The sequence below is a fragment of the Arvicanthis niloticus genome, chromosome 8 (assembly GCF_011762505.2).
Source record: "Arvicanthis niloticus isolate mArvNil1 chromosome 8, mArvNil1.pat.X, whole genome shotgun sequence".
Classification (NCBI taxonomy): Eukaryota; Metazoa; Chordata; class Mammalia; order Rodentia; family Muridae; genus Arvicanthis; species Arvicanthis niloticus.
Window position 1 is genome coordinate 57,054,381 of NC_047665.1, and position 11,041 is coordinate 57,065,421.

Below are 11,041 nucleotides of genomic sequence, written 5' to 3' on the forward strand. Positions count from 1 at the left end.
GAGCCACCTACTTTGATTTTTGCATTAGAGCCTCTCATCTGGGGCTGGGGCTCACTGGTTTGCCTAACCTTGTCTAGAAAGCTTCAGGAATCCTGTCTCTGCATTGCAAGCACTGAGTTTGTCTACAAGCATGTATTACCCTGCCTCAACTTTTATGTAGGCATGGGGATTAAAATCAGAACCTTCTGCTTATATGGTTAGCCCTTTACCAATTGAGATGTCTTCCCAGCCTCAGAAAGATGGGAAAAATTCAAGCTTGGTCCTTTTTGGTGTTTTTAGCGTTCTATACAATCTTGATTTCCAGGGGATTATAAACATATGAGCAGAGCTGACAAAGGGGAAAGAAGTTTAGACATTTGCTATTCAAATTGTAATTCAAAGATATTAGCAGAGAAGAGTTGACAACTTCTTGGAACTGGGGAATCTCAAATTTATCTATCCTTTATGGATGGTTTGAATAAGAATGGCCTCCACAGGCTCACACATTTGAATGCTTAGTCATCAAAGAGTGCAACTACTTGAGAAGGAGTAGATGTGGCCTTGTTATAGGAAGTGTATCACTGGGGTGGGGGTGGGGCAGGCTCTGAGGTTTAAAAAGCCCAAGCCAAGCCCAGTTTCTTTTTCTCTCCCTTCTGCCTGTGGATCCTTAGCTACTTTTCCAGCACTTGGTCTACCATGTTCTCTGCCATGATGACAGTGGACTAAAGCTCTGAAAACCCAAAGAAATGCTTTCCTTTTAAGAGTTTCTATGGTCATGGTGTCTATTCAAAACACTAGAACACTGACTAAGACAGAAATTGGTTGTTGAGAGCAGGGTATTGCCGTGGTGATCTTGACCATGCTGTTTGTTGGAGGAATATGAAAGACTTTGGAACTTTGGGCTAGAAAGTTGGTTGGACATTTTAGGCAGGGCTTACTGGGCCATCCTAATAGGAGCATGGAAATCACTAGTGTGGAGGGTTCTATAGAATGCAGGGGCTTGGCTCAACCGATTTTTAGAGGAGAAGAATATAAGTGGCCCAAAAGCCATTCTTGTGATATTTTGACAAAGAATATGGCTGTTTTCTGCCTTTGTCCAAAAAATCTGCCTCGGGCTCAATTGAAGAGTTTTAGACTAATGGTGTTGGCAGAAGAGATTTCATGACAGCCTAATATTGACTCTGTCATGTGGTTATTACTGGGCAGTATTATGCAGATCTATAATGAAAAGGAACAAGGTGAGCAAGGAAAAATGCAAAACGTACAGTTTGAGGAGAAAAGGAACACCAAAAAGTGTAATAGAGCTAAGACCAGCGCTCAAGGAGATAAAAAGGTTGAAGAAAAGCTTGATGCTAAATGTAATAAAGGAAGCATTGGCATAACACGAGACCCCACACAGCGAAACTTCCAACTTCTGGAAAGGAATTAAAGAAAGACTTAAGCAGTGAAGGAAACCAACAACAGAAAGCTGATGCAGACGTAATTGAAAGACAGGGCCAAGTTCTAGGTCTAGCAAGCATTAGGACTTAGCAGCTTCAGCCACTTGGCTCTCCCTTTCTAGTCAAAGGTACAAAAAAAGGGGGTTATTAAATCTCCCTCTGTAGCTAAAGAAAGCCACTATGGCCATGTGTATGCCAGGGGTGTTTCTGCATGGAACACCCATGACAGGCCATTTCATGAAGCTGAACATAAAGCCTGGATTGTCTTGGAAATGCTAAGATGTTGAAGATGCCAGAGTTGTGGGACATCTGGCAAGGAAAGCTTCAGACTGGGTGTGGAACCAGACCAAGAGAAAGTAGTGTGTTGCAGTCAACAAAGCTGAAAGGAGTTGGAGATCTGAAAAGTGCTTTGACATCAGACACGGAGATGCAGAATTTGGAGTTTGCCCAGCTGGTTTTCAGTCTTGCTTTTGGTTCAGTATTTCCACACTATATCCATTTCCTTCCTTTTGGGATGGCAATGTGTGTTCTGTGCTATTGCATGCTGGAAGTATGTAATCTGTTTGTTTGAGGATTACAGTTAAAAGATTGCCTTGAGCCTCAGAAGAGACTTTCAACTTTGGACTTTTAAACAGACTGTGATAGACTATGGAAAGTTGGGCTTTCATAGTTTGGCTGAATGCATTTTGCATTAAGGTATGGCTATAAGACTATAGGAGGCAGGAAGTGGAATGTGGTGGTTTGAATAAGAATGGCCCTTATAGGCTCATGTATTTGAATCATCAGTCATCAGGAAATGGCACTACTTGACAAGTACTAGGAGATACGGTCTTGTTGAAGTAGACATGATCTTGTTGGAGAATGTTTGTCACTAGGCGTGGGCTTTGTGGTTTCAAAAGCCCAAGTCAACTCTGCAGAACTGCATGTAGGAACCCTCAGCTACTTCTCCAGCACCATGTCTGCTTGTATGCCACCACGTTCCCTGCCACTATGATAATAGACTAAACCTCTGAAATAATAAATTAGCTCCAATTAAAAGCTTTCTATCATAAGAGTTGCCATGGTCATGGTGTCTCTTTAAAACAATAGAACATTGGCTAAGATACCTTTCCAACCCCAAACCACAATTGCACTCTACCACATTCTCCATGTGATTGTAGGCACCTTAACGTTTAAGACAACTGACTGAGAGAAAAGCCCAAGCTGCAGTCCTCAGAAGTGATTACTTGAACAAATCAGAGGCAGACACTTGGCATAGCCCTGCAGAAGACAGAAAATTCCAGGGGGATTTAGCAATAATTATGTAGTTCCAATACAAAGCATCATTGTAGAAGCTACTGGCTCCCTCACTTGCAAATTCTGGGCAAATCAACAGTCCGATTAGGACCTGCCAAGTCTGCCAAGTCTGGGCAATATGTGGAAGGCCAGCTGAGGAAAAGAAAAGGGAAGGACTGTAATATTTTCTCATTAGTTATAAAGCAATTTATATGCATTGTAGAATTTCCAGACTTTAAGTAACTGTGAAGTATGAAGTTTGACAGTAGAACAATTTCCTCCAAGACTGAACTAAGCACACAAAAGCAGTTCAGGCTGCAACCTGGAACCAAACTGAGCCACAGAACCAAGCACTCACTGGCTGTGCAATCTCAAGAAGATTGTTCAATTCCACTGTGCCTCAGTTCTCTGAGCTGTGAAGAGGAGGTAACAGCTGAGTCATTGGGACAATTCAAGTTAAAATGTGTAAAGTTCTTTTAAACTCTAGTCATGAAATGACTGTTATTCTAGTAATTGAATAATTCTTCATCTTGCTATCATTGATCCATGTGGTATTTCAAAGCAAGAATGGCAGTAAGAGGTTAAGAATTCATTCATTCTTTAGTTCAATGATTAGTCAGCTCTATAGTCATCATTATTGACTAATCTTTCCACACATCTAATAGATTGAATTATGTCATCTTCTAAAATATGCTGATCCCTGTCCTGGGGATTTCTGTTGCTATGACAAAATGTCTTGACAAAAAATCAATTTAGGGAAGGAAGTGTTTACTTTGGCTTACAATTCCATGTTAGAGTCTATCATCACAGGGAAGTCAAAGCAGCAAGCTTAGACTTAACACAGCCAGTCACATGACATCCACATAAAGAACAGAAAATGAATGTGTGCACACTGGTTCTCAGCTCACTGTCTACACTCTTACACAGTTCAGAACTAAACCCAGGGAATGGTGCCTCCCACAGCGGACTAGGTCTTCCCACATTGAGTCATGTAATCAAGACAATCCGCAACAGACATACCCACAGGCCAATCTCACATAGACACTCCTTATTGGGAATCTGTTCTTTTGTGGTTCTAGACTATGCCAAGTTGACAGGTTGAAATGAAGCATCACAAAGTCCCAATCTTCAGGATTTTGGATTGTGGCCTTGCCTACAAATTGGGTTGTGAAATAAGTGACTTACTAAGCTGAAATACAGGGTTAGGATTTGTTCCTGATCCAGTATTCGATTTGTCTTTTTAATAAAGGGAAATATAGAGACACACAGGAAAGACAGTGAAAGTAGAGACAGAGGCAGGCATTGGAGTGATTCTGCCACAAGTCATGGAGAACCTGAAGCCCCCAGAAACTATCTATCTTCAATTGATGTAAGCTTTTAAAAATTGCTAAGATGCAGTTGATAGTTTATAGACTCCAGCCACAAACAAAACTGAAGGCTCTGTTGGTAGAAAATGAATTCTCAGTACCCTGGCTTAGGTCTTTATAATAACGATTGGTGAAGTTGAATAGGGAAAATGCCAAGTTCTATTTCACTAGAATAAAGCAAATCAGAGTGAAATAATGAATGACAGTCCAGGAAGTAGAAGGCCTAGGGGCGGTGCAAAGACAACACTTTGGGACTTAGTATGTGACCTACTCTGTGGGATAAATAGGATGCATTTCACAGTGGCTAAGTACCAGGAAATATGCTTTTAATTATCACTTAAGATGTAACCTGTCAGAGGCATTCCTATCACTTATATGTAATGAAAATTGAGAGGAAGTTAAGGACAATGGGAAGTTCTGAGTCTTTTCTGAGCACTTTAGCCATGATATGTCTCTGTGCTGATGATGCCCACCTCAACACCTACCAGACATCTGGTCTACCCACATGCAACTTAGGCAGAGGCCCACACAGCCTGAAAGTGACTTGTAATGAATAAGAGTTCCTAAAGCCAGGCACAGTTCAGGAGTCTCGCTGCAAATTGAGAAAGCCCCTGGGAAACCTCCCAAGGTGTTGAATTTCCACTGAGGTCCACAGGCTGGTCTCGTCAATCCAGGGGCAAAGTGCAGAAGTGAGGTGTTAGGAGAAGTGTCCAAACAATCAATGCCAAACTGACCTTCTGGTGTGTGTGCATGTGTGTTTGCATTCTTGTTTGTTTTTGCAGTGGTGGGGACCAAACATGGGGCCTTGAGCACTATAGGATAGCCTCTCTTTGACCTCTAGTCTGAGTTCTTTTGGTTTTGTGCTACTGTCTTGTTAAATGCTGACCCTAAGCTTTCGGTTGCCCTGCCCTTGCTTCCTAAGTAGCTAGGGTTACAAATGTGTACTCCTTGACTTGTCTGAAATGGTAAGCAGTTCCTGAGAAGTAGGCCAGGGTGGCTATGCAGCAGATGCCATAGGGAAGGAAAGCATGTCTTATTATTCAAGCATGTTCCAAATTTGTGACTTCTGTTTTTGTTTTGTTTTTTTCTTGATGGAAAGTAATACTACTTTGGTAATTATTTGTCTAATACTTTCCTCAAGGGTGGCTTGACTAAATTTTAAAGTTCATTTTGTAAAGGTGATTTAAACTGTGACACTAAGGAGGTCCATCTTACCAGTCTCTGAAGATACAGCATCTTTCAGCTGCAGATGTATGTTGCCGAGAGCTTGTGGTTTTATGGTATGGATGTTATAGACATGGAGATTTGAGAGGTACTAAGCCACAGAAAAGGGACCTGGGCTTTCTCTTTTTGTCTTGTCAGATTTGGAAAGATGGAAAATGATTTCCACAGAGAACATTTTTTTCTATTATGTATTTATGTTCTTTAATTTATTTTACTTATCCACTTTACATCCTGCTCACTGCTCCCCTCCCCATGACCCCCATCACAATTCTTCTCTCCATTCCCCTGTCCGCTTCTCCTTTGAGCAGATGACCCCCCCTCCCATGGATGTACCCCCAACCTGGCACATCAAGTCTCTTCGAGGCTAGGTGCATCCTCTCCCACTGAGGTCAGACAAGGTAGCCCGGCTAGAAGGACCTATCCCACGTACAGGTAACAACTTTTGGGATAGTGCCTTTTCTTCCATTTGTTCAGGACCCAAATGAAGGTCAAACTGCACATCTGCTACATATGTTCAGGGAGGTCTAGGTTCAACCTGTGTATGTTCTTTGGTTGGTGGCTCAGACTCTGAGAGGCCCAAGGGTCCACGCTAGTTGACTCTGTTGGTCTTCCTGTGGAGTTCCTATCCTCTTCAGGGCCTCGCAATCCTTCCTCCAACTCTTCCAAAAGACTCCTGAAGCCCCATCCACAGTTTGGCTGTGGTTATCTGCATCTGTCTGAGTCAGCTGCTGGGTGGAACCTCTCAGAGGACAGCTGGAGCATGGCAGTGTTCTAATAAAACTTTATTTGCATAAGTGGGCAGCAAAACAGACATGGTCCAAATTGTTTGCTAGCCTAAACTCTATTTTACAGATGAGAAGATTGCCTGGCAGAAATGTTAGTTGACACACGTGGAAGTCAGAATTCAACTTAGTGGGGTCACTGCTCTCCTTCCTCAAGTTCAGATTGTCAGACTGTCATGGAAAGTACCTTTGCTCATTGAGCCATCTTGCTTGGACCTATACTTTTATTTATTGAAACAGTGTCACTCACCAAACCAGGAGCTCATTGGCTTGCCTAGTCTAGCTAGCCAGTTACCCTAGGCATCTCCTTTTCAGGCTCTCTAGCACTGTGATAGTGGGTGAGCCACCACACCTACCCAGCTTTACTTTACACACAGACATATATGGATATATATGTGTAATTTTACTTATTTTATAACATATAAGTATATATAATTCTATGTGCATGGGTGTTTTTATGCATGCATCTATTTGTGCACCACACGCATGCCTGCTGCCCAAGAAGGTTCCAGGTTGTCTGATACTCTGGAAGTGGAGTTACAGATGGTTGTAAGCCACCATGTGTGTTCTGGGAATTGAACTCAGGACCTCTGCAAGAGCAAGCAGTGCTCTTAACCACTGAGCCATTAGTCTAGCCACCTGTCCCCACCCGCTTCTCCATGGGTCCTGGGATCAGAACTTCGGTCCTTGCCCTTGCACAGCAGCGGATTTATCTATGCCACCATCTCCCCAGTCCCTTCAGCTCCCTCTTTCAAAGGGGGAGGTGATGAAAGATATCTTTTCTCTTGAGGTTAAGCTCCCAGCTTTTCAGAAGTGACTGTGTACAGGAGCTACTGCACCCTCTTCACAGCTGTGTTGAGATGACAAGGCAACATGACATTTACTCTTAGGGTCCTGGTCATAACACATTCTTCTGAGTTACTGGAGAATGTGTTTTCTCCTCCTTCTCTGATGGGGTCCTGGCTTGGCATCAATGACCAACGTTAGTTGGTTCATAAAGCATGTTATTTATTTATTTATTTATTTATTTATTTAATGTATATGTATATGAGTACACTGTAGCTGTCTTCAGACACACCAGAAGAGGGCATTGGATCCTCATTACAGGTGGTTGTGAGCCACCATGTGGTTGCTGGGAGTTGAACTCAGGACCTCTGAAAGAGCAGTCAGTGCTCTTAACCGCTGAGCCATCTCTCCAGTCTTCATAAAGCATTTTTTTTTTACTACACTAGTCCTCCCTCTAGAGTGGAAAAGACCTGGTGGGCTTGTGGTATGGGGCTAGCTGAAGAATTTCTCCCTTTGGTAGTCACAACAGGATTCCAAACCTCTGAGTTCCTAGTTGGATGCTTTCAGTGTATGACTAGTCACATAGAAAGCTCTGGCTGACTGCTTTATGAATTTTATAAGTTCAGAAAAGAGACCGAGTCACAACCATGCAAGAATAGTTAATCAGAAGCTCTCAGATTTACACAGGAGAAACAAGGTGTCCTAGATACATCAAGGACAAAGCTAAGACCGAGGCAGATTGTCTCTATTTATGCAGTAGAAAGTTATAAGATAAATAAGATGGACCCCCAGGATAGGCACAAAGGTGGGTACAGTTCTTCTGGTTATTCTTTCCCTCCTGTCCACCTCCCACCCTCTCCAGTTAGAGTGTATCCTACGTGCTGCTTTTTTCTCAGCTGATCAGTAGACAAAGGGTCTGCTCAGGCCGTCGGTCACTGGATCCGAGTTTCTGCTGATGGCAAGCGGTATCCTTTGGGACAATGTAGGGGGATAAAGTATCTTCTATGAAACTGCGTGACAGAGACGTAGTCATTCCCACCCCCGCAGAGGCACATTTGAACTCTTCCTGGCATATGGTCCAGGTAGTCACACTCAGCAGAGCGAAAAGATAAGAACACAGTGAGTTTCACCCATGGACTCACAATACACACTGCTGTGCCTCCCACGCCTCAGTTTCCCAAGAGACAAGAGCATGATAACAGAAGCCAAGTCAACAATAACAACAACAGTAATGATAATAAAAGCCACCCAGGAATGAGCTGATCATTCCCAGGTTATAGCCAAGACTTTCAGAGACGTAGACTATGACCAGTCCCCTAATAACCCACAATCCTTGAATGACACACGTTGTGTTGTGCATTCGGCTGCCCTGAATAGAAATTATGTAGGCTGAACTTGTGCTGATTGGTGGCCATCATTCTTTCTTCCTTCAGTACTTGATGTGTGTTAGGCTCTCTTCTTACAATGGCTCATTGGTTGTCATCCACTACTGAGGCACAGTTATCAACATGTCCATTTTTTTAAGAAGATTTATTTATTTTTATTTATATGAGTACGCTGTTGTTGCCTTCAGACACACCAGAAGAGGGCATCAGATCCCATTACAGGTGGTTGTGAGCCACCATGTGGTTGCTGGGAGTTGAGCTCAGGACCTCTGTAAGAACGGTCAGTGTTCTTAACCACTGAGCCATCTCTCCAGCCCTAACATGTTCATTTTACACCTGAAGATGCTTTCGATGTGTTAGATGCCTTTCCCAGGTTAGATACTGCTCTGGGAGGAATAAGAAGCAGGTTGCTTATTTCTCATTGAATGCTCTCATCAACACAATTTTCTTCTCTTTTATGTGGGTCATGAGGGACAGGCTCCAGCTTACTTTAATAAACAGAAAATCCAGTAATATTGGTCTATTAGGATCAAAATCTTTGTCTCACTTAATTTAGGCTAAATGCCCTGAGTCCTGCCTCCTTTTATGCATTTATTGCATCAGGAACAGAACCCAGGGACCTGCATGGCCAGCCACTGTGTTACGTTTCCAGGCCCGAGTCTCACTTCCAAACAATTTTGTAGCTGCTTGTTTAGTATACATATTCCCACTATCAGGCAAGCTGTTTTGTTTCTTGTAGATTATCAGGAAACAGATCTCTTCTGAAAGCTTTTTCTCTCCACTCCCTATGAAAGTTTACTAAAAGAGATTTTAAAAATAAATAAATAAATCTCAAAAAAAGAAAAAAATGCATTGTAATCATCCGTATTTTTTGAGGCCTTATTTTCTTAAACAATGAATATGTATTGTTTAGCCATCAGATACAAGCTCTGCTTTGTCGGTAACTGAAAACGGAAGACTATCAGTCCGACTTCGAATGGGAGCAGAGCAGCGTCTCCGGAACACACTCTCTGATTCCATTTCTCAGGTGCCCATTTCAGCCCATGCTCTGAGGTCGCCAGCACTGCCACGGTGTCTCCCAAACTCGAACAAAGCGCCATCTCACACATTATCATCTGCCAGTTGAGCTTGGGAACAGAGCCCCGTTGAGTTAGGACTCGAAATATTAGAATGGAAAGCAGGCGAGATCTGTAGTCTGACCTTGGGAGTAACTTTGAAGGTAGAAGCATCTTTGGATTTCACTTCGCTATCCACATGGACTTGGAAATCTCCTAGCTTTCAGAAAAGGGATGAGGGGGGAGGGGGAAGGGGAGGGGAGGGGAGAATGGGACAGGAGAGGGAGGGAAGGGAAGAGAACAGAAGGTGAAGGATAAAGAAAAGGAAGAGGGAAGATAAAAATTGCTTGAAATACTTATACAAATACTACTCCAGTTTGATGATTTCGAATTACAAGGTGTTTTCCATCCATAGTCAGAAATCATTCTGCATTAAGTCAGTCACAGGTTTATGAAGTTTCCGATGCTAAAATGATGCTCCCAGAGACTCGGTGTCTTGTTCACATGAACAACACAGACCAGTGAGAAGCTTTGCCTTCATGAAGTGTGTCAGCTCAGTGGTGGTGCCCTTCAGACTGTAGCAGGAATGAGGACATTTGAGATGCAATGGGCTTCCTCGACAGCACACTTAACAAGTCAGGAAGCACGGGGACAGATGCAACGGGCAGGTGACTTATAAGAGCACATCCTTAGGAGAGACGAGCTGCCCTCAGAGGAGCTACACATTTCTCTTAAGATCCTAAGGTTCTGTAGGGATCCTGGTTCTGTAAGTCATTTGTGCATTTACTTTTAGGCCTGTCTTTCAAGGAACTTTGTAACGTCTTCTTAAAGACTAGAAGAGTCTAGGAGCCTTCTCTCACAGACAGCCTGGACAGCTGCTCACCACTGCCTGACCAGGTTAAAAACCTGAGTCACCAACATCCCAGGAACAGATGAAGTTCTTGGTCACATCCCATTGTCTAGTGGGAGGAAAGAGGGTCTGGGTGCTTCTAGCAATGTCTGACTATGATTCCTCTGGCTTCAGAGACAGCCCAATGTCAAGGTTCACCCCACACCTTGCCTGGCTGTCTTCTCTGTACTCCTGGTCTTGCTTAGCCCCTGGGGATTCTGAACAGGAAGTAAAAGACTCATAGGCTTTTTATTTGAGCTGCTGGTAAAATATACACAGCATAAAGTTTAACACTTTAACTATTTTTTTCCATGCAAATATTGTTTTCTTGTAGCTGAATTCAACCAATAATTAAACTTTTGCATGACTGGTTACAAGTAAGTTTTGTTCACCGTTTTTAGTGTCGTGTCATCTGTCTTCCATTCCCAAGCCTTTTCTTCTTTCTTTCTCTCTTTTTCTTTCTTTCTTTCTTTTCCTTAACTGTGGCACTGTGATGGTCAGTGTAACTGCCAACTCAATACAACATAGAGTCACCTGGGAAGAGGGCACCAAGGACTTATTTACATTGGGTCCGTCTGTGGACAGGTCTGTGGGGGACTGTCTTAATTAAGTTAGCTGTTGTGGAAAGATCCAGCCCACCATGGGTGTCGAGGCGGGGGCCCTAAGATGTATAACAGTGAAGACGTTCAGCTTATTTAACTTAGCACAGACATGCATGAATCAATTTCCTTCCGCTTTTGACTGTGGTTGTAGTGTGACGAGCTGTTTGAAGTTCCTGCCTTGATTTCCCCACAACGATAGAATGTAACCTAGAATTGTGAGCTGAAATAATCATTTTTTTTTTCCTCTCCTAAGTAGCT